The sequence below is a fragment of the Cucurbita maxima genome, unplaced genomic scaffold, assembly GCF_002738345.1.
Source record: "Cucurbita maxima cultivar Rimu unplaced genomic scaffold, Cmax_1.0 Cma_Scf00039, whole genome shotgun sequence".
Lineage (NCBI taxonomy): Eukaryota > Viridiplantae > Streptophyta > Magnoliopsida > Cucurbitales > Cucurbitaceae > Cucurbita > Cucurbita maxima.
In genome coordinates this window covers 1,713,443-1,736,900 of record NW_019272055.1, presented here as the reverse complement: position 1 = coordinate 1,736,900, position 23,458 = coordinate 1,713,443, and the positions used below count along the sequence as shown (strand labels likewise).

The following is a 23,458-nucleotide window of genomic DNA, read 5'->3' as shown; positions in this document are numbered from 1 at the left end:
CCTTCACCTTTACATGAAAGTCCATTCATTAGCAGCTTCTTTGAAAGACTCAACAGAAAGATGAATGAAAGTGAACTCCTTTTCCTATTTCTTCTTTCTCATTCACCTTTCCAACTCGGTCTCACAATTCCATTGCTGATCCTCGTAAACTATCAGTCTGTTTGCTCCATTGCTTGAACCTAAGAAAGATTAATAGACGAAAAGTATAACATTACCTTAATATATAACATCAGTATAATACCTTACCTTATAATAAAGATTCTGAACTTGAACATTAACAAAGATTATGAACTGCAGCCCGGGTATCTTTCTCTATTCCCTTCCTTCCCCAGAACCGATATTACCTCACCTGAACCTATTTACCGAGATAAAGAGGTGAAAGAGATAGTTCAAGGAGAAGAAATTCATTAGTTGTTTTACAGGACAGGAAAGAAAAGAAAAGAAGACGAAACCTTAAACCTTTGATTGACTGATTGAACGAGTTTACTGTGTTTGAATAAATGAATTAGCCGCTTTACTGGAGAGGAAAGAAAAGAAAAAAGACCAATAAATAGGTGAAAGAAAGAAAGAAGGAAGAAAGGAAGAAGACGAAGATAGAGTTTATAGTGAAAGAATCAATAGAAAAAGAAAAGAAAGAGAAGCTCATTCACCTTATATATACAGTCGAGTAGATGAATAAAATTTGAATTGAAAGATGAAAGCAAGACAAGAAAGATGAATTCTCCTGCTCCTGCTCCTAAACCTGATCTTGATCTTGAACCTTCAAGTGTTGAAAGGAAAGACGAAAGAAACTAAAGCTTAATTAGACTTTACAGTGAAAGAAAGAAGGGAAAGAGAAGGGAGACTCCTTATGAATGAGAGTGAACTACTGAACCTGAAAGTGTTGAAAGGAAAGACGAAACTCAAGAAGAATTAGACAGAACAGAACTGGACTATTACTGATGAACCTTCCCCTGAACCTATATTCCCTTCACTCCTGACCCTATTTCTTCAAACACTGTAAACAAAGATCAATACCCATTCCCTTATTCATGATCCTTAAAGAACCGTTTCTTTGAAAATTCTATCCTCTGTCTATTTTTTTAGATAAAATCTCGGTAAAAGAGGTCAAAATCCCTTGTTCAAGTCTGAAGGGAGACGAAAGCAGAATTAGACTGAACCAGAAGGAAAGAGTAAATGAATTAGCTACTGAACCTGAAAGTCTTTCAAGGAAAGACATGAAAGAACAGATTCGAGACAAGACAAAGAGAAAGACTCCTTATGAATGAGACTGAACCGGAACCTCTATTCCCTTTGCTACTGATGAACCTTTACAGTGAAAGAATGAATTAGCAGCTTTGAAAGACGAAACGAAAGAGGAATGAGACAAATTGAACTCAAACCTGAACTTGAAAGTGTTTCAAGGAAAGACGAAACTCAAGATTCAAGGTCAAGCTCAATCACTACTGAACGAACTGAACTTCTGAACTCAATCACCTCGGCTTCGCTCCTCTCTGTCTTAGCCAAGCTAGCTTTGTTTGTTTTATTCCCTTCTTTCACTCTTAAGGACCATTTCTTTGAAAAGTCTATCTCCGGTATATTTTTTTTTTGATAAAATTGATGCTTTACCCTTTTTTTTTTTGGCTATTTTGGGATATAGGTAATTCTATATTAAGTCAAGACTAACGATGCATTCTTCTTTTCCTATTTATTCAACCACTGTAAACAAAGTCGAAACCGACACCCTTTTCCTATTTATTCTTTCACAAGGTAAAGTAGCTAAGATTACCTTCCTTATTTGACTCGGGTTTCACTATTCGAGAACTAGGTAAAGCACCTTCTTTCACCTATTGATTCTTGAACGAGGTAAATAAGCTTCTCTCCTGATCCTTTAAAGACCATTTCTTCTAAAAGTATATCTTTTATCTAGGGATATTTTCCTTGATTTCACTCTTGAACTCTCCTGTAAAGACTCAAAAAACAAGAATGATCCTATCCTCTGTCTTTTTTTTTTTTTTTTGGATAAAATCCTATCCTCTGTCTATTTTTTTTTTTGGCTATTTTTAGTAGAGGTAATTCGGCATAAGTAAAGGCTCAAGAGAAAACCTTTGACTGATTGAACTCAGTAAACTCATTAGCTACTGAACCTGAAAGTGTTTCAAGGAAAGACGAAACAAGAAAGAGATTGAATTCAATCACTACTTAACCTATTTATTCTTGAACGAGGTAAAGCATATTCAATCCTTCTTGAACATATTTCTTCTTTCACTCGGTAAAGAAGTAGCTCTTTGATTGAACTCAGTAAAGCTATTTTACGGTCGGTCTCGAATCTGTTCATTCCTTTTCCCTTTTGAACTCAGTAAAGCATATTCAATCCTTCAAACACTCTGTAGGACCATTAATTACAAAATGCTATCTTCTGTCTATTTTTTTTTTGGATAAAATCGTCCATTTTCCCTTATTTTAGGAGGTAAACAAGGATCGGTTCTGTCTATTTTTAGGGCTATTTTTTAGTAGAGGTAATTTTGCATAAGTCAAGACGAAACAAGAAAGAGACTGAACTCAATCACTACTTAACCTCTCCCTTTCAAAAGAAAGTCAAGACGAAAGAAACCGACACCCTTTTCCTGATTGAATGAGGTAAATAGATAGTAGTCTTTCTCCTTCACCTCGACTTCTTCTTGATCTTCTCTTTTCCTTGATTCTACTTTCAAGACTCTGAAAATGAAAGAAAGATTTGCTCTTGAACCTGGTTGAATAGGCTTTGATTACGTCCTTCTTCACCAGAACCTTCAAACACTGTAACCTCGGTTTCTTTTCTTTCCTTTTATTCTGCTTAATAAGACTCAACTCCTTATTCGATAGATTGAACTCAATAAAGCTATTTGAATGCGACAGAATAGGACTATTACTGATGAACCTTCTTGAACTCGGTAAAGCGTATGTCTTCCCTAGACGGAGTAGGTTGAGTAAGCATGAGTACGCAAAAGGAGACTCAACAAGAATGAGACTGAATGAACTGAACTACCGAATTGATATTACCTGACCGGATGGATTGAAGGATGTAAACAAGGCGAGTTGCTTTGCTTCATCCCTGAACCTCTATTATTACCTTCTCGGATGGATTGAAGGAGGTAAACAAGGCGAGCTGCTCTACTTCGCCCCTCTCCTCTCCTTTATAGTCGAGCCGCTTCGCGCCTCTTCTCGTCTCTTCTCTTCTCTTCAGTAAAGGTTTCGGAGAAAGATTCAATAGGAAAAGGAGTTCAATCATTCATCTTTCGTTCTTTGATTTGTGATTATGATTGGATTTCCTCTCTCTCCCTACTGACTCATTAACCTCTCCAACTCTATCTTCGTCTTCGCTCCTTCTTTATTCTTTCACTGTAAACTCTGTCTTCGTCTTTGCTCCTTCAATTGCCAAGTCAAAAGTCTGGTCCGAACAAAGGCATTATATGCAAATTCAAGCTTTCTTTCTCATTTAACCATTCAAGGCGACTTAGACCACTTAGTAGGACCTTCTGGCTTACAGGAGACCTTCCATGGTTGATATATCTTTCTTTCTTTCGAGATTGTCTGGTTATCCGAGAACTGGCTTAGAGGAGACCTTCCATGGTGGATATCTTCCGAGACTGTCTGTTTATCCGGGAATGTGACTCTTTGTTTCCCAATCCTTATAAGGAGGAGTACAATGTCCAAATGTTCAATCGATGCTACTGTCACTAAGGGAATAGCTCCTTAATTCCTTCTTGTCTCACTCACTTACTTAGGCTTTCTTCCTTCCCTTTTTTCTCGACTAGTTCATCAATGGTAAAGTTTCTGTCCTACCCCTTCCTTCGGGGGACCTAGTTGCTTTCTCCAAGTGAGTTTGGTATTTAGTAAGGGAGCAGGCAATAAGAACCTTTCTTACGTAATCCAATCCATCACAAAAGACTAGCTTCGGGTTTATCCACGCCATAGAGATGGAAGATTTAGAGATCGAGGTTGCCACATCAAATCAGTCATGCTTAGACGAATTTTTCGATGCACAGTCGGGGTAGGCTTCTCTAATTGCAAAAATCGCTCTATTCCCTTTGCCTTTTAGGAGTAGAAGTAGCACTATTTGACTTCTTTTTATGGTTGGGAAGACTTCGCAACAGGTCCTACGTGGATGCCCGACAGCTTCAACAATTCTTTGAAAGGCTCTACTTATATTATACGACAACCTTCTAAAATCGAGTTCACTCACCCATGCCCTTGGCTTACCTGCCCAATTGGCTTGAAGCATCTCCTGATGTCTGAAAAGATGTTCTATCGCATTCTTTTAGATATCCCCACGTGTGAGACTTTCTCATTTAAGCAGCTTCTCAGCTAAGGGCTTTGGGAGGCCAGGAAGGGTAGAATATACTACTATAAGGGCTTCCACTTCTATTTTCAAAAGGAGAAGTAAATTCAAGGGGTATTCCAATCCTCTAGAAAAGAAGAAAGTAGCACTTTAGTGATTCAAAGTTCTTTACTAACTCAGTGTCGATCTCTAAACGCCTAATCTCATGACTGGTTAAGAAAGCAAAGCTCACTCTCTCTCAAGCTAAGGATAAAGCTCCACCTCTTTCACCTTTCTTTCATTTGCAGCTAGTTGAGCTTTAGCGGGCATACCTGTGTGAGGCATTCCTCGAGGAGAAAGGCATTTCCTCGTCTTGGTCCAGTAGTTGAGCTTCTTTTCACCTAACCGTCTGCCTTCTTGTACTGATGTTTTTGTCTTGTTTCGATTTCCCAGACATCAGTGATTTGGAACATTACTTAGGCTATCCCTCGGTTTTTGAATGTAGGAAGATTCCATCATAAGGGGATTACTGGTCTACTAGTATGATTGTAGGAGACTCTTCTTATCTTATTGGTCAATCAAGCTTTCAAGACTGACTCTTGTGGGGACAAAAGTAGAGCTTTTTCGGGTTATTAATGTAAACTGCCAACAACCTTCTGTGCTTGCTATAAAGAAGTCTTTCTTCTCAATCCAAGCACTACGCCTTCCCATCCGAGTGACATAAGCCTTTCCCTGCAAGAAGATCAAAAGTCAAGGTCTTCAATAGTAGTATAGTAGGGAACATCTCACAACCAGCAAGCGTATTCACGTCAACATTGACGCAAGCGAAGAAACTAGTGAGCCGATTCAAGTAAGGGTGTCTGTGTAACACATATCAAAGCATCTGTTGCCAAGCCTAATATCAATCAGATATATCTGTCCTATGTTAGCTGCTTGCCCAGGACATGGGTTGGGCTTAGAGTCTGTTTCTGGTCTGTAGTAGGTTTATTTCTGAATATCTCTCCTTTGAATGGCGTAGATCTTCGTAGTACCAGTGGGTCAGGATTGGCGTATGGGCAAGAAGAATCAGTCTTCCTTTCATGTCAGTAGTCAGGTAACGAAATGACATTAGGAGCGATCGCCAAGTCTATGCATAATACTATGTGTTAATCTGAGGGCTAAAAAGCACGGTGACAAGATCTTTCTCACTTCTATGCTTTTGCTGCTTTCTTAGATGCTTACAAAAAGGATGTCTTTAGATTGACTGACTTTCAGATTGGATTCATCCACTTGACTTTAGAACTCCTGACCAATAAGACTAAGGGCTAAACCCATTTTGCTTTTCATAAGGCGCGAGAGTGAAGAGAGTCTTGTATTCAATGTCGCCAGCGCGTACGTGAGGAAAGCCTCTAGAGCCGATAAGACGAAAGGATGAGAAGATTGATTGGTCAATCAAGTTATATCTATCGTTCTTTAGCCTTTGTCGGGCTATTTAACTCACAAAACGGCTGACGAATGGAGTAGTTGACTCGATCATTTATCCGTCTAAGTCTCCTACTCTTATGGATACGTTCTATGATATATCCAAAGAAAGAGTGGCGGCCTCTAATTGATAGAAATCTGCCCTTGATTGGCTCCACTCCTTTGTGTCAAGGAATTACGTGGAGTCCGTCATGAAAGCTCTTCCTTCTCAGAAAGTCGATGGCAGAAAGATAGTAGTATTTTGACTACTTTCCAAGTGGAACTATACTGGTCCCATTCACTTTGGTTTAGGTTTCTGACCTATTCATTGGAGTGGTTATCCAGTTTGGTCTGACTTTATCAATCAGGTATCCTTTGTGATTCATCTCAAAAAATGATATCGGATGAATCATGTAAGGAATCGTTGCGCTTCATTCGCGATGCTGTAGCGGAACCCGATATTCTGACTACCCGAGGAAATCTTCTTGGTAGGTAAGGAAGATTGGCTTATTCCACTGATGCGGTTCCCACTCTAAGTAGGAAGTCATCGCCCACTCTCTTCCTAGAAATCCCACTAAGAAAGATATAGAACCCTTAATCAAAGAGATGAGACAAATTTCAGCCTTTCCATATGGGGCATGGGTCCGTTCAAAAAAAGGTCTTAGATCACTTTGCGGATGGGGGCTATCTGTGCCCAGACCCGTTGAGAGATCCCGATCCTTATCTTAGGCGGGATGACCTAGTCGAGAGAGTATGATACATCTGTATAAAAGATTGAACTATGGTTTTAACAAGGTGGAATCTGAAAATAGACAGAACTACATGGATGGGGTTTGATTTCGAAGTAGAACTAGATAGATATGTAGGCAAGTGAAATAAAAAAGAAAGAGGACCCCAGCCCCACACAGGTGTATGCATTCAGTCTCAGTAAAGATGCAGTGGAGGGCAGTCCTTTGTCACGGTGAGTCTCATCTTTGTGATACGAGTCAATTCCTTGAAGCCCATGATACATTCTTTTTTACCTAAGCTCAAATCCATTTCCTATACTATGACTAATTCCAATACGAACAGTATTCAGTACAATTCCCCCGTGAGTTCTACTGGCTCTCAACTCATACCAAAAATCATACACGTGGGTGTACTGTCGACTATTGATTCAATTCCCGAAAACCTAACACCAGCAAGCAAGGAAAAGATAGTTGGCTAGGGTCTCTCTCTCTATTTGCAGTTCCGTTCTGACTTTCCTTTGGCAGAGTGAAGTGACTTTGATTTCCTACTTTTCTTAGTCTTCCACTTCCTTTCCCTACTCTTTGTAAGTTTGTTTGCCAATGCGTGCTTTTCTTTCTGGGCAACACCATGCTAAGATCGCTTATTCCGCGTATTCCATACCAATTTGCATCTTGCATGCCCTACTGATAAGAATCACGGTGTTCCAAATGGATCTAACGCACGAAGAACTCAATTAATTTCAAGTCTATCGCATTAGCCACTCAAGCACATCAACATTTGTTAAAAAAAAATGTTTAATTTCATAAATTATGTTAAAGTCAAATGGTCAATTTGACTTATTCTTTGTGGAGATTAAAGGGGATCGGGAATAAATCCCGTTCACAAACATCTCGAATAAATCCTGTCCACAAACGTCTTTTGTCGGGAGACTATATATACCCACAATATGTTATGTAAAATTCAGATTCGTGGATGAATGTAATTCAGATCTCAAATTGAGACGTTTCCCTTAGAAATCCGAGCATCATATTTGCCATTTCTAAGTTTCAAGCAATTCTTGTGGTAGAATTGCACCCGATTCATTCAATCAAGCCTTGATCAAGTTAGATTGTGGAGTGACTCAATTTAAAACAAGGTTTCCAAATCTTGCTTTTAGATCTTCGATCGTAAAAGGTAATCTAATTCTAGCCTTATCTCTTGGTTGATCCAAATTTCGTATAAGGAGGTGTTAATTACTTTGATTCAAGGGTTCTTGCTTCAACAAAAGCTTGAATCGTTGGGCTGAGGATTAGGGTTGCCTTATCAGTTTGGTATCAGAGCGTAGGTTGCATCTTTGTGGCCGACTCTAGAATTGATTTTATCTTTAATTTCCGCTATTGTTTATCGTCTCTTTAAATCTGTCATTTATTTTCTTACTGTCATTTCCAACGTTCTTCATTATCCTTCTACTTCGTTCTTAGTGTCCTGTTAAGATCATATTTAGATCTTGAAAGAAAAAAAAAATCCTTATCATATTGTTCTTAATATATCCTTATCATTAGACCATTTGCACGTTTATTTGAAGATCAAATAGATTTCTATTCTCATTTTTCCCTAAAGCATATAAATCTGAAATTGTTGTGTTCGATCTTCACGCCATTCTCTTTGGAATTCATTTTTTTTTCAGTGTGCAATTATATCCAAAAATATCTTTGTCCCTTATTTATTTGTCGATTTCTTGTTTTATTTTGTTGTTACTACATAATTACCTTGTCTTGATTGTCTTGAATAGCTCGCTACTATTAGAGAGTAGTCACATTCCCAAATAGCCTACCTTTGTGTGTTAAACACGAGTGTTCCTCAGTGTAAAATTAGTGAGTTGAGTGTGTGAGGTCCTAAGAATATAAAACTACTGTTTGTATAATCATGAACCAAGACGAGAAAATTGGAGGGGAGATCAATGATCTAGTTGAAGAAGTCCAGAAGAATGAGAAAAAACTAGAAGATGGTATTCATTTGGCCCTTATTACAAGAAGACTTCTTAAAACTTACAAGCTATGGAGAATGATGTTGATGATCAAAGAGACAACCTATTTCACACGCGATGTTTAGTCAAGGGGATTTCTTGTAGTCTTATCATTGATAGTGGAAGTTGCACCAATGTAGTAAGTACTATGTTGATCAAAAGGTTGCAAATTCGAACTCAAGATCATCCTAAACCATACAAGCTCCAATGGCTTAATGATAGTGAAACAATGAAGATAATTTCCCAAGCTTTAATATCTTTTACTTTGGGAAAATATAAAGATGAAGTTCTTTGTGATGTGTTGCCAATGCATGCGGGAGACATATTGCTTGGTCGACCATGACAATTTGACAGGAGGGTTATGTATGATGGCTATTTGAATTGGTATTCTTTTGTAAAAGACTGTAGAAAAACCACTCTTGTGTCTTTGAGTTCTGCAAATGTATTTGCTGGTCAATTAAAGTTGGAAGAAAAAAAGAAAGTGTTTGAGGAAAAAGAGTTAAAAGAAAAACAAGAGTTGAGTGAAAAAATAAAGAAAAATAAAAGAGAAAAAAAAGAAGAATGAAAAAAGTGATGAAATTGATGAAAAAAGGAAGAGGGAGAGATTTTGATATGAACCTCATCAATCATACAATATACTTCAATGAAGATGGGAAGAAAAGGTTGTCAAAATTATCGAAAGATGTTTCAATTCATGCCACCTTGAAGAAGAATGAAGTTTGATTGTTATAAATTTTAGGTGGGTTACAATTTAGAGTAATTTAGAGTTTTTAGGACTTTTTATTTACTTTAAGTTACAATTACATAATGGTTAATTATGACATTAAGTATGAATGTTACAACTCTTGGAATGCCTTTAGTAGTTTCATTTTGAGGCTATATAAAGTCATGTATGTTGTATTTGTAAGAGACATGGAATATATAGTAAAAGAAGCATTTGTGCTTTCTTTAACCAATGACTAAGTTTATTTGCAATTCTATGTAGTTTAGGTTGCATGTAGAATCATTCAAACTCGACATGATCAATCTTGCTTGTGGAGTGATTCGAATCTCAAACAAGTGTTTGAGATATTTGATCAACAAGAATCATTCAAGTTAGACATGATCGATCTTGCTTGTGGAGTGATTCGAATCTCAAACAATGTTCTTGCCTTGAGATATTCGATCAACAAGGTAATCTCAATCTTACTCCCCTTGTAGTGGTTCCTTATCTTATCATTTGAATGACATGAACCAAAAAACATCAATCATACAATATACTTCAATGAAGATGTGAAGAAAAAATTCTCAAAATTATCAAAAGATGTTTCAAATCATGCCACCGAAGAAGAATGAAGTTTGATTGTTATAAATTTTGGGTGGGATACAATTTAGAGTAATTTAGAGTTTTTAGAACTTTTTATTTACTTTAGGTTACAATTACATAATGGTTAATTATGATTATTAATAATGAATGTTACAACTCTTGGAATGCCTTTAGTGGCTATATAAAGTCATGTATGTTGTATTTGTAAGAGACTTGGAATATATAGTAAAAGAAGCATTTGTGCTTTCTTTAGCCAATGGCTAACTTTATTTGCAATTCTATGTAGTTTAGGTTGCAAGTAGAATCATTCAAGCTCGACATGATCAATCTTGCTTGTGGAGTGATTCGAATCTCAAACAAGTGTTTGAGATATTTGATCAACAAGAATCATTCAAGTTAGACATGATCGATATTGCTTGTGGAGTGATTCGAATCTCAAACAATGCTCTTGCCTTGAGATATTCGATCAACAAGGTAATCCGAATCTTACTCCCCTTGTAGTGGTTTCTTATCTTATCAGATTTAGTATATATGAAGAGAGTGTACCATGATCACTCTATTTATAGTCATGTTTGCATGTTCATGCAAATTTGAGATCGCCAAATTTTGACACTCAAAATTCCACTCAAATGTTTGGGATTATGTGGCAAGCATGCATGCTTGAGTTAACCAAATTTTGACACTCAAAATTCCACTCAAATTGTGGGGTTTATTTGTCAAACATGCAAGTTTGGTTAAACCAAATTTTGACACCTCAAAATTCCACTAACATTTTGACTTTCTTCATTTTGATTCAACAATCAATTTGAATTATTAATTTTAAATTAGAGTAATATTAAATTATTAATTAAACTATTTAATTAGTATTTAATATTAATTCAAATGTCAATCCCAATTAATTCTGACACATATTTGATTAAGATATTTAAATCTTATTTAAATATTTCAGATTCTCTCTTTTTGTTTAATTCGTAAATAAAACAAAAATGGTTAAATATATCGTATATATGTAGCGCATTCTCCCTAATTTGAATTCGAACATTTCGAACTCACTCGTCATATTGTTCTATGGTTTAGTTCGATATGAGCTAGCAGAGGGACCTAATGGACGTATAGATCATGGGCTCCAACGATCCAAGATTAACCGGTTAAACTCATTAACCTTGTTAACCAACATTCGTTAACTACTAGGACATTTCACTATAGCCTAGTAGTTGCACTCCTCTCACTGTAGATATATTTCTGTCCATTTGATATAACCATGATTAGTAAGTCGATCCTTCACAGGTTGTTCGTAACTAGAGCTGGATCAATTTACCGTTTTACCCCTGAAGTTACTTCTTGTTTCTTATGTCTCATTGATCCTCTAATGAACAATTGGTTTGTGGTCCAACCAGTAAACCGAATCCCTCTCAGGCCAATGAGAGGGTGGGGCCCCTTGTTCAACTCCTGGAGTCAGTAATTAAGGGAACTACCTCTCTTCTATCCTTAAAAGTGGGTAGGAGTGAATTTCATCTTGCACCCCACGTCCCTAGCCATTTACCCAGTCTTACCCCTAAAATGGGAGGCCTATTGAGTCGGCAAACTTGAACCACTCTCACCCATGCAAATATAAGGATAATTCCGAATAAACAGGAGTTCATGGTTAGCTCAGGATTAAGATCGAGTTACCTAGGTCAACGAATGAAAAGAAAATCAGTCTCAACAGTAAACCATATTATAAAGTGAGAGTCATTTTCTTCATGGTTCGATCTTATGCAATACTCATTCCATAGGACGCCCCCACTCGCGAGCAACAAATATCTTTAGACTTGAAAACATGAGACAGAGCATTTATGGATACAAAGTTTTTTTTTTTTATCTTCTCTCTTTTTCGTTTTTTTTTTTTTTTTTTTTTTTTTNTTTTGGCCAATTTTTCTAAGTTCTTGAAGAGTAAACTCTTAGAACATTTAGCTACTTTTGATATTTAATTTTTCTAGGATTATCGACATTTTTGGCAAAGCTAAGTACGGTAGAACAGTTTAGAAATGGAGATAAATAGTTCGATAATTTGATATTAAATGTAAATTCCTAGAATACAGATTAATAATTGTCACTTAATTTTCTAATCTAAAACAGACTATTTTTCAAGATTGGTCTAAAAATTGCAACCGAATGTACACCATTGACGAAAAATATAGATTGAATGACACGACTCACTTGATTAGTCCCTCTAATGTCAATTCTCCTTTCACAATATTGATGGATCCGTGCGATATCCAACGAATATAGTTAGGACATTCGATCTAACTTATCGATTTTGTCTCGAAAATTTTTAACTGTTTAGGGTTGCCAATAGGGAGGGGAGTTAGATATTCTTTATGGTTACATATTTTGTTTGTTTGTTCTTTTTTTTTTTTTGAAGTAATGGTTTTTTTTTTTTTTTTTATAATAGTCCTTACCGTTACATTGTCTTATTCGGAATTCAAATCTAAAACGAAAAAAAAAGAGTAAAACCATTTAATTTTATAACGTCGATGTAATAAAAACGTTACATTGTTCAGGACATAAAACTTCCTTCAAACATTTGACCATGATATATATTTCGAAAAGTACAACAAAAGAAACTCAAAAGACAGAGAAATTAAAATGGATAGAGCTGTCTTCTTTTAATTGAGGTTATCGGTTAGTTTGATGTACTATGACAATCAACAATTCATGGGACAACATAAGGAGATGAACAGATTTTAGGGTTCTGTTTTCCTGAAATGATGGGTCTCACATTCGTGCACTGAGATGTAATAGGACCATTTATTCCATTGTAAGTGAGGTCAATGTCACCGACTTTTACTTCGTCACATGGTAAGTGACGGCTGCAAATAAGTTTGATTGCCACTGGAGTTGCACAACTTTCTCTAATGTTCTTGAAGCTCACTTTACTAATCTTAATTTTCGAAGGAATCTGAAAATAAAAATGAGACAACAAATTTCTGTAAGTGGTTTATTTGTGAAAGTTATAGTGACAAAATCAATCAAAGCTTTGAGAATGCGATCAATACCTTCCGATTGCACTGATTCCACGGACAATACTCTTGGTCTATTAGAATAGGGTTGCTAACATTGACCATTATAATGTCCAAAAACTGCATATTGGTGGCGGTGCCGCTAGCAGCAGAAGCTGGCCACGTTTTGATCCTGACACCATTAGTGGTGTTAATTATCGTGCAGTTGTTTACGATGACACCTTCAACGGGTTCTTCGTTAGTGTATCTTCCAAGACTTCCGATGCTTATGCCATGTCCTGGCCCACATGTCACGTTGGTGATGTTAATTTGTTTGCTTCCATCTCCAAGAGAAATTCAATCATCTCCGGTTGCAATTTTGGACATTGTGATTGCGAAACTATTTGATCGACCGATGTGTATTCCATCGGTGTTGGGACTGTTTTCTGGTGCAGTTATATTGATATTATGGAATGTGAGGTTGTTGCAGCCGAGGACGTTGATATGGAAGTTCTTGCTATCAAGTGACGTTATTCTCTTCACGATTGAATTGGTGATGAAGTTGAACCTCAAACTCTAAACATTTTGTATAATCAAATAATATTTTGTGAGAAAGAATTTAACCGAATGAAGTTCTTGCTATCAGTAATGAAGCCAAAAATTTTAACGAAACCCAAAAAAATCGAAAACTCGGAAAGAATTTCACTCCTTTAGATGATTTTTTATTTATTTTTTATTATGGTTAAAGATTATCCTCTAGAAAATGAAGAACGTTTACCAAATTATAAATGTTAGAAGATTAGAGAAGACATCTAAAAACAACAAGATGCACGAGATTGAGAAGGAAAGGTGACGGCATATTGCTTACAATGGGAAGTTGGGCACAATTTATGTGTTTATGGAAATCATTCTTTTTCCAAGCTGCCTTTCCTTGGCCATCAAAAACTCCTTCACCTGACAATGTCAATCTATCTATATGTTCAAAAGTAATCCAATTATCTCCCTGAAGACTTTTTGGTGCCTGCAATGTTCCTCCAAGTTGAAAGTCAATTGGGCTATTACAAGGTCCTTTAAATATCCCTTCCTTTACTTTATATATCCCTCCCGGAATAACAATCGCACTAGAACGATTGGACGTGCATGCAACCTTCCATGCATTTGCTAAAGCCTACATGTCACAAGTAACAAAAATTAGCAAACAATTGATCAACTCAACAAGTGATAATATTGATGTTCATACTGTATATTTACCTTCGTGATGTCAGTACCAGGCACTATGTTACCATATCTTTTCAAAGGAAAAACAACATCGGCACTAGATTGAGCATCGACGGTAAAATCTAACAATAATAGCATCAAAATTGTAGCAACCAAGAAACTCGATTTGATCGTACTCATGATGCCCTTGCTTTCTTTTCTTTTGTTATGTATATTCCTTGAAGACTAGTGAGAGACAATGATATTTGGTTTTAGATTTGGAACCTTTATGTATTTAATAATGCCAATTGAAGAATAGAAATGGAGTTGGGATGGAACTAACAGAAGTTATGGTTCCATCTCCCTCTCTTAATCCAAACATAATTGATAACTAAACCTTGTTTATTTTTTTTCTAAGTTGTTCATTAATGGTTGGGTTGCAATATCTCTCTCACTCGCCTATGAACAGTTGAATTTCAAAGAAACTAGGCATTGGCCAAACCCATCGAAGTACTTTTTCTGGAAGGAAACAAGCTTTACGACCACGAATTAATGGTAGCCTTGTACAAATGAAGTTTCTATTACAAGATGCACTTCGAGATACATTGATTTCAATGTTAGAATTTTTTTTTTGGGGGTAGGTAGGACGAAATTTCAAACTCGATGAAATATTTTTAACGTACTTTGTCTTTATTCAAATGATTATTAAGAAAATTACACGATGTCGCCTAATATAAGGTTGCTCCAAACTAAACATGCCTAACTTTTGAATCTTGCGATTGAGCCACCAAAGATAGGTAATGTGATTTTTAGGTATACTTTTCAGTTTTAGAGGCAATTCAAAACAAGTAAATAGTATGACCATATCATTGAAGAAGCAAAGGGATTGTGGGGGCCATAGGGTGCCAAATTTGGATTACAAATCCCGGTCCAAATTCTAGGGCTGAGGTTACATCTTAGGAGACATCTGAGTAAGGAAAAAAAAAATTGCTAAAAGGAACCGTGTTAATTTGTGCGGACAAATTTCACTCCTAGAAGCAATTCATGACAAGTTGGAAATGTAGCCATATCACAGTGATGCAGAGGAATGTCAAGGGAATCAGTTGCCGGATTCAAGTTTCAAACTCCGGCCCAAAGCTTCAACATGAGGCACCATTTGCCATTTCCAAAAAGCTTTGTATCCATTTTTCTTCTTAGATATCATTCTAAACATAATTTAACCACGGTTGTTTGGGTTGAATAAGTTTATGATCCAAATAACTGAGTTAGGTCTGAAAAGATATCTCAACTCGCGAGCAACAAATATCTTAAGGCTTGAAAACATGAGACATAGCATTTATGGATACAAAGTGAGAGTCATTTTCTTCATGGTCCGATCTTATGCAATACTCATTGCATAGGACTCCCCCACTCGCGAGCAACAAATATCTTAAGGCTTGAAAACATGAGACAGAGCATTTATGGATACAAAGTTTGTTTTTTATCTTCCCTCTTTTTCTTTTTCTTTTTCTTTTTCTTTTTTTTTTTTTGCCCTTATTTACCACGAATTTTGGCCAATTTTTCTAAGTTCTTGTAGAGTAAACTCTTAGAACATTTAGCTACTTTTGATATTTAATTTTTCTAGGATTATCGACATTTTTGGTAAAGCTAAGTACGGTAGAACATTTAGAAATGGAGATAAATAGTTAGATAATTTGATATTAAATGTAAATTCCTAGAATACAGATTAATAATTGTCACTTAATTTTCTAATCTAAAACAGACTATTTTTCAAGACTGGTCTAAAAATTGCAACTGAATGTACACCATTGACGAAAAATATAGATTTAAGGATACGACTCTCTTAATTAGTCCCCTCTAATGTCAATTCTCCTTTCACAATATTGATGGATCCGTGCTATATCCAACGAATATAGTTAGGACATTCGATCTGACTTATCGATTTTGTCTCGAAAATTTTTAATTGTTTATGGTTGCCAATAGGGAGGGGCGTTAGATATTCTTTATGGTTACAGATTTTGTTTGTTTGTTTGTTTGACAGGAGGGTTATGTATGATGGCTATTTGAATCGGTATTCTTTTGTAAAAGACTGTAGAAAAACCACTCTTGTGCCTTTGAGTTCTGCAAATGTATTTGCTAGTAAATTAAAGTTGGAAGAAAAAAAAGAAAGAGTTTGAGGAAAAAGAGTTAAAAGAAAAACAAGAGTTCAGTGAAAAAATAGGGAAAAATAAAAGAGAAAAAAAGAAGAATGAAAAAGTGATGAAATTGATGAAAAAGGGAAGAGGGAGAGTTATTTGGCTACAGTTGGAGAGGTGAGAAGGCTTTCACAAAAATCGATATTTCTACTTATGTACAATGGAGGATATTTGGTCTCTAACTATAATAACTTGGCTTTGCCTAGTGTTTTACAATCTCTTTTACAGGAATTTGAAGACTACCTCCCATTAGAAGTACTGAACATAAAATAGACTTCATTCCAAGGACTGTCATTCTTTATAAGCCAGCTTATAGAGTCAATCCAACCGAGACAAAAGAAATTCAAAAGCAAGTTGAGGAGCTCATGGAGAAAGGCTATGTACGAGAAAGTTTGAGTCCATGTTCTATACGAGACTTATTCGTTCCAAAGAAAGATGAAACTTGGCGCATATGCATGGATAATAGAGTCATCAACAAAATCACAGTAAAGTATCGACATCCTATTCCTAGGCTAGACAATATACTTGATTTATTGCATGATTCGTGTCTGTTTATAAAGATTATTTTGAAATCTGGATATCATCAAATTAGAATGCATGTAGAAGATGAATGGAAAACAACTTTCAATATTAAGTTTGGATTGTATGAATGACTTGTTATGCCTTTTAGGTTAACTAATGCTCCTAGTACACCTATGCGCTTAATATATAATGTTTTGAGAAAATATATGAGAAAACATGTTGTTGTTTATATTGATGATATTATAATTTATTTGAAGATTTTGCTTAAGCATGTGGGGCATGTTAAATTAGTTTTGATTACACATAGAAAAGAGAAATTTAATTTTAATAAGGGTAGTTTTGCATGGAAAAAGTTCACTCTATTGGCTTCATAGTTGGTAAAAGTAGAGTAGCTTTGGATAGAGACAAAGTTAAATTCATTATGGATTTGCCAACACCAAAAAGTGCACGTAAATTTCGAAGTTTTCATGAGTTAGCTAACCTCTATAAGAGATTTTTAAATGATTTTAGAACCATAACTGAACTATTGAATGACTTAGTGAAAAAGAATGTTGGTTTTAAATGGAGAGGAATGCAAGAGAATGCATTCAATTTTCTTAGGAACAAATTAAGCAATGCATCATTATTTGTTTTGCCTAGCTTTTATAAAACTTTTGAAATTGGATGTGATGCATGTGGTTTGGTCATAATAAGTGTTGTTTTAATTCAAGATGAAAAGTCGTTAGTGTATTTTAGTGAAAAACTAAATGGGGAAACATTGAAATACCCTACTTATGATAAAGAATTGTTTGTAGTTCATATATTGCATGTGCCACAACACTACTTATGATCTAGAGAATTTGTGATCCACTTTGATCATGAAAACTTGAATTATGTGAAGGGTCAAAGCAAACTGAACCGTAGACATGCAAAGTGGGTGGAATTTATTGAAACATTTTCGTATGTCATCAAGTATAAGCACGGTAAGGATAATAGAGTAGCTCATGTGTTATCTAAAAGGTATGATCTCTTTACTTCTCTTACTGCAAAAAATTTTGAAGTTGAGCATATTATTGAATTATATAGGGATGACCAAGACTTAAGAACTATTTATGCATCTTGTCTTGCAAAAGAAGTGGTAGATGATTATTATGTGTTTCATAATTTTTTAATTACTAAGAGTATGTTTTGTATTCCTAAATTCTCTATAAAAGATTTTTTTTTTTAGAGAAGCATATGGTGGTGCCTTAATGGGACATCTTGTTGATAAGATGTTGCATAAATGCTTTTGTTGGCCGAAGATGAAGCATGTGGCAGATAGATTTACATTTGATCAAAACATTTCAAAAGAGGTGATGGAAAGAAGGTGATGAAACAAATGGACCTATTTCCAGGAAGATTAAAAAAAATATGTCAACAATAGAATTCGCACCTACGTGAGAAAATTCAATTAATTTCAAGTCATCACATTAGCCGCTCAAGCACATCAACATTTATTAGAAAAAACTATGTTTAATTTCATAAATTATGTAAAAGTCAAATGGTCAAATTGACTTATTCTTTGTGGAGATTAAAGGGGATCGGGAATAAATCTCATCCACAAACATGTCGAATAAATACCGTCCACAAACATCTTTTGTCGGGAGACTATAAATACCCACAATATGTTGTGTAAAATTCAGATTCATGGATGAATGTAATTCAGATCTCAAATTGAGACGTTTCCCTTAGAAATCTGAGCATCATATTTGCCATTTCTAAGTTTCAAGCAATTCTTGTGGTAGAATTGCACCCGAACCATTCAATCAAGCCTTGAGCAAGTTAGATTGTGGAGTGACTCAATTTAGAACAAGGTTTCCAAATCTTGCTTTAGATCTTCGATCGTAAAAGGTAATCTAATTCTAGCCTTATCTCTTGGTTGATCCAAATTTCGTATAAGGAAATGTTAATTACTTTTGATTCAAGGGTTCTTGCTTCAACAAAAGTTTAGATCGTTGGGCTGAGGATTAGGGTTGCCTTATCACCTACCCTAGGGTATTAGAAAACACTAACTGCATGAAATAAGGACTTTTCTAACAAAACGAATTGCGCCACATCTTCTTTCTTCAAGACTCCTTGGAAACAGCTGACCAAAAGCAACCTTTCTCCTGGTGTGAGCTTAAAAAAGAATGGAAGTAGGATGCGCGTTCGTTCCTATCCCATTGGTCGAGCGTCTTCAACCCTCTCCCTTCCGGTCGAGCACTTCGTTCCTAACTTGTACAAGTCAGTGAGAAATCCCAACGCACAAGCACTAAGTAAGCCCTAAAGGCGGAAGGGGCCCTTTCTTTGGTGTGGATTGCCGCCATAATCCCGAAGCCTATTAAGATGAAACCCGCTCGACTCGTACTTTTTTCATTGAATTGAAAGGGAAGCACTAGGGGAACGTCTTTCAATAACTAAGTTCTTACCTAAGTGGTTCGTTGACCAGCCTTTGCTCGGGAGGAGGAGTTGCCTTCGGGAGGATAAGTATCTGGATTGTAATCTGAGAGTCTTCCTCGATGTGCACCTACCTCACTTTGAATAAAAAACATATGAAAATCCCGGGCGAAACCCTCTGCTCGGTTATTGGTAGACTGGGGATCGAATAGCAAGTACCCAGAACCAGCCATCATAATCTAGAAGAATAAGACCTCTGGCCCCGTCCCATTGAGAGGCAGAGCCATCAAACTCCTCTCCTGTAAACCCTTCTTATGAATGAGTCAAACAGATTGAACTCTGTAAAGCAATTCCATTGCTTGATGAACCTATTCTTTCTAATTGAATTGCCTATCCTTCCTTCTTTCACTCCTGCTTCTTCACCTATTCTTAATTGAACTCACAGCTTTGCTGCTCTCTTTCTTAGCCGAGCTAGCTTTCTTTTATTCCCATTCCCTAATTTCACTCCTCTCCCTATCGGTCGAGTGGCTTCATCGCTCCTGAACCCGGAACAATAATAAAATCAGACTGAATCGAAACCCTTTTCCTTCTTTCACTCCTCGTCTCGCTGCTTGGCCCCTTGACCTTCTTTCACTCTTTGACTCGGTAAGGTAAACAGTGGGATTCTTCTTTCACTTTTGAACCCTGTAAACTATCAGTCTTCTTTGCGCTCCTGAACCTATCCCCTTGATTGAACTGTAAGGACGGATTCCTTATGAATGAGAGTGCACTCCTGGCTGGACTATTACTGATTAACCTTCTTGAACGGTAAAGTGGCTTCGCACCTTTTCTCTCATCTTCATTATCCTTCCCCACGTCTTCTTGATCCTTTTGCTACTTACTCATGACCCTTTTCCTTCGCTGGTTGGTTACCTCCTCTCTCTCTGTCTTACTTGAACCCGGTAAAGCTCCTTTTCTCTCTCCTATGGGTTATTTTTCTTGTCTTTCTCCTTCAAGTGTTTTGTTTCAAGTAAAGACTCTACTCTGGATGCATTCTCTTTTTCCTTCTAGAACTACTAGCTGAACACCCATTTATTCATTGTCGTTCTCTTCTCTGTTCTTTCCCGAACAGTAACCAAGGTCAAGCTTCTTCTTCCTTCTTTCTTTCACTATACTATGTTTATGGTCTCGTTGCTGGGCTCCTCTCGCTCCCGGTCTCATTGTTGGGCTCCTCTGCCTACTTACTCCTCTCCTTCACTCAATCACTTTCAGAACTGTAAACATTCTACTCAAGACTAAACTGAACCCTTAACCTTTTCCTGATTTCCGAGGTAAGTCAAGCTAAATTCATTCAATCCTTTAGCTCTACAACTCAGTAAAGTGTCTTTCTTTGCCCCTACCCCTGAACCTCTCCTATCAGCTTCTCTAAGGAATGGAATAGCGCACCAACCCACTCTACTTACGAACGGATTCTTTTAAAAAACACTAATAAAGTTCCCTCAGTCCTCCCTCTCCCTATCGGTTTCATAGCTTCGTTCCTTTTCATCCTATTTATTCACTGTAATCGAGAAAGACTCAACTCCTTATTTTATTCATTAGACAGATTGAACTCGTAAACTATCAGCTTTTCATTCTGCTCGTAAACTACCAGCTTCTCTCTAAACCCTACCCCTCTATTCCCTGAACTTTACAATTCAAGAATCAAGGGAGAATCAGATATTCCTTTCTTTCTTTACATGCGAGTCAATGAATATTCAATCCTGTAGAATCAACTGAAAGAGAAGCAAACTCATGAACCTGAACCTTCTTTCTTTCACACTCTTACAAGGTAAGTAAAGGGGCTGGATGAGAAAGTGTTTCAAGACTCCTTATTAATGAGAGTGAACTCCGTAACCAGCAAGTAAGAAAACGAGGAAGGTCAGTGGTTGACACTTTGCGCTCCTGAACCTATCTGTCTCATTGCTTCTTTCTTGCTTGCTTTCACTCCTAAACCTGTCTTCCCTAATTGAACCTATTGTATTGATTCTTTCTCCTTCACCTATTCTATTCGTCTCTCAGCTGAGATTACCTGATTTTCTGGGACTCACAAGCACTAAGCCAGTTCTTTGCCCAGATTAAGTTCCAGATAAAGAAGATGAGAGTAACCCTAGGACTTCTTTCACTGACTTGTAAGAAAAGAAGAAGAAAGAAACCTTTTCCTCGGTTTGGCTTCTGAACCTGTCGGTCTGACTGCTTGCTTCGCTGCTGAACCGTAACCTATTCATAATCTTTCATCCTTTCTTGATTCTCAAATGAAAGATGAATGAGAGTTTACCTTTATAAAGAATAAGGAGAAAGACGAAAGAAAGATTCATATGAGACTTAACTTCTTTCCTTTACCTATTTACCGAGATGAAAGACAGACAAGAAGAAGAAACCTTAAACCAGACCCCTGGAAGGGAGAAAGCAAGACAAGATTCATTCAATCCTGAACCTCTATTCCCCCCTTGACCGGAACCGCGTAAACTCGTCTTCTTCCTTCACTGATATTACCTGCCCGAAACCTATTCTATTAGTCTCACTTCGGCTCCTACTTATTCTTGAATGAAATCCATAAAAAGAGAAAGATGAAAGGAAAGATTAATTCTTGTTTACAGTCTTTGAAGGGAGTCAATTCATGGAACCAGATTGAACTGAAAAAGAAGGATTTTCTCATTCACTTGATGAACCGTAACCGATAGAGAAAGAAGGGAGAGAGACAAAAGAAAGATTCCTTCTCTTGATTTCACTCTTGAACAAGGAAGGTAAGTCAAGCGGCTGGCTGGATGAGAAGAAGAAGAAGCCGAAAACCAACCTTTTCCTTCTTTCACTTACTCTCGTGCCTGTAAGAAAGATGAATGAGACTTATGAACCTATTTATTAAAACACTACGTAAAGCAGCTAATGAATTTACTTTCACTGCTTGCTTCGCTCCTGTAAACAAAGACTCCCTCCCTCCTTATTAATTATCCTTGACTACTGAACGAACCTTGTTTTCTCTTCTCCTTTCTTGAACAATAAACTAAGACTCAATGCAAGAGAGTTTACGAACTGAACCTGATGGAACTCCTCTCCCTATCCTTTAGGGTCGTCTCGTTGCTGCGCTCCTCTCAAACACAAGGTAATTTTGAAGTCAAGACTCAAGAGAAAACCTTCCCCTTTTCCTATTTATCCTTTATGGTCTCTCATCTGCTGAACCTTCAAAGACTATAAACTCAGCTTGGCCCCTTTCCTTTCCTCTTCCTTCTTAACTGTGCCTTCCCTTTTTCTTGACTCTATTCCCTGAATTGTGAGTTATTCGTGAACAGAACCTTCTTAAACTTACTACTCTCTCTCCTGTAAGAATGAGAGTGACTTCACTCCTCTCCCTATCGGTCGAACTGTTTCACTCCTCTGCATATTTCTTCCTTCAAAAAGGTAAAGCAGCTGGATGAGAATTATGAAGGTCAAACTCCTTTTCTTTTCCTCCATTCATTCTCCTTAACTCAATCACTTGTCCTTCTATTTATTCTTTCTTGAACAGTATACTCCCTCCTTTTCTTTCTTTCTTTCACTCAGTAGGTAAATGGGTTAAAGCATCTTATGTTCTGTCATTTCCCTTTCCGGTCTCTTTTCTGTTCTTTCCTGGCCCTAATGGAACTCTAAAGCAATTATGATCAGCTTTTCTTCTATTCCCTTCTTGAACTAACTGTAAAGACTCAACTCTCAGTTCTTTCTCTTTAACTCCTTGTTCTGTACTACTAGTACTTGTTCTGTTATTCTTTCACATTTAACTCTAGAGGGAAAGAAAGCATATGAAATCCTGATTGACCTTTTTTCCTCTCCTGTCTGTAACCAAAGATTGACCGAAAGCCCCTCATTCTCCTTCACTCCTATCCTACACCTATTCCTGATCCTATTCTATCTAATTTTATGGGTCTCATTGCTTCGCTCGCTCCTTCATTCCCTTCTATTTATTCCCTTCGTAAACAAACACCTATTTATTCTGTCTGGAACTGATCTTTCTCCTTCCCCTTTAGAAAAGAGAGAGATTAATGAGACTGAACCTGATTTCACTCTGTCTTCGTCTTCGCTCCTGGACTATTACTAATTAACCTAATGGAACTCTTTGACTTCCTCTACAGTAATAAAGAGTAAAGATTAAGTAAGGATCCTTCTCCTTCACTTTGTCTGTCTTCTTCTTGTCTTCTTTTTGTCTTCTTTCTTCCTTCATTCACTCTGAAACCGTAACCTTCTCCTGTCCCTTCTTTCACTCCTTCCCTTTTAGAGTTATAGTCGGTAAAAGAGTAAAGATTAATGGGACTTCCCCTCGTAAACTATCTCTCTCCTTTTGCTATGGAATCTTTTTCTTCTCTTTCTCCTGTCCCAACTTACTCAACCGAACCCCTGCCCTTTCCTTCCCTCAGTAAAGCA

At 36.8% G+C, this 23,458-nt stretch overlaps 1 long non-coding RNA gene and 1 pseudogene across 1 annotated transcript; both read right to left on the bottom strand.

Annotated features, from left to right (window-relative positions):
• Nucleotides 1-2,353: 2,353 nt before the first annotated feature.
• Nucleotides 2,354-21,949, bottom strand: LOC111469284. The gene is made up of 3 exons (XR_002714846.1): nucleotides 21,877-21,949; nucleotides 20,831-20,833; nucleotides 2,354-2,366 (listed from the first exon to the last, which is right to left on the bottom strand). It is a non-coding gene; the product is annotated as an uncharacterized LOC111469284 (long non-coding RNA).
• On the bottom strand, nucleotides 12,454-14,138 carry LOC111469283 (annotated as a pseudogene).
• Nucleotides 21,950-23,458: the final 1,509 nt, after the last annotated feature.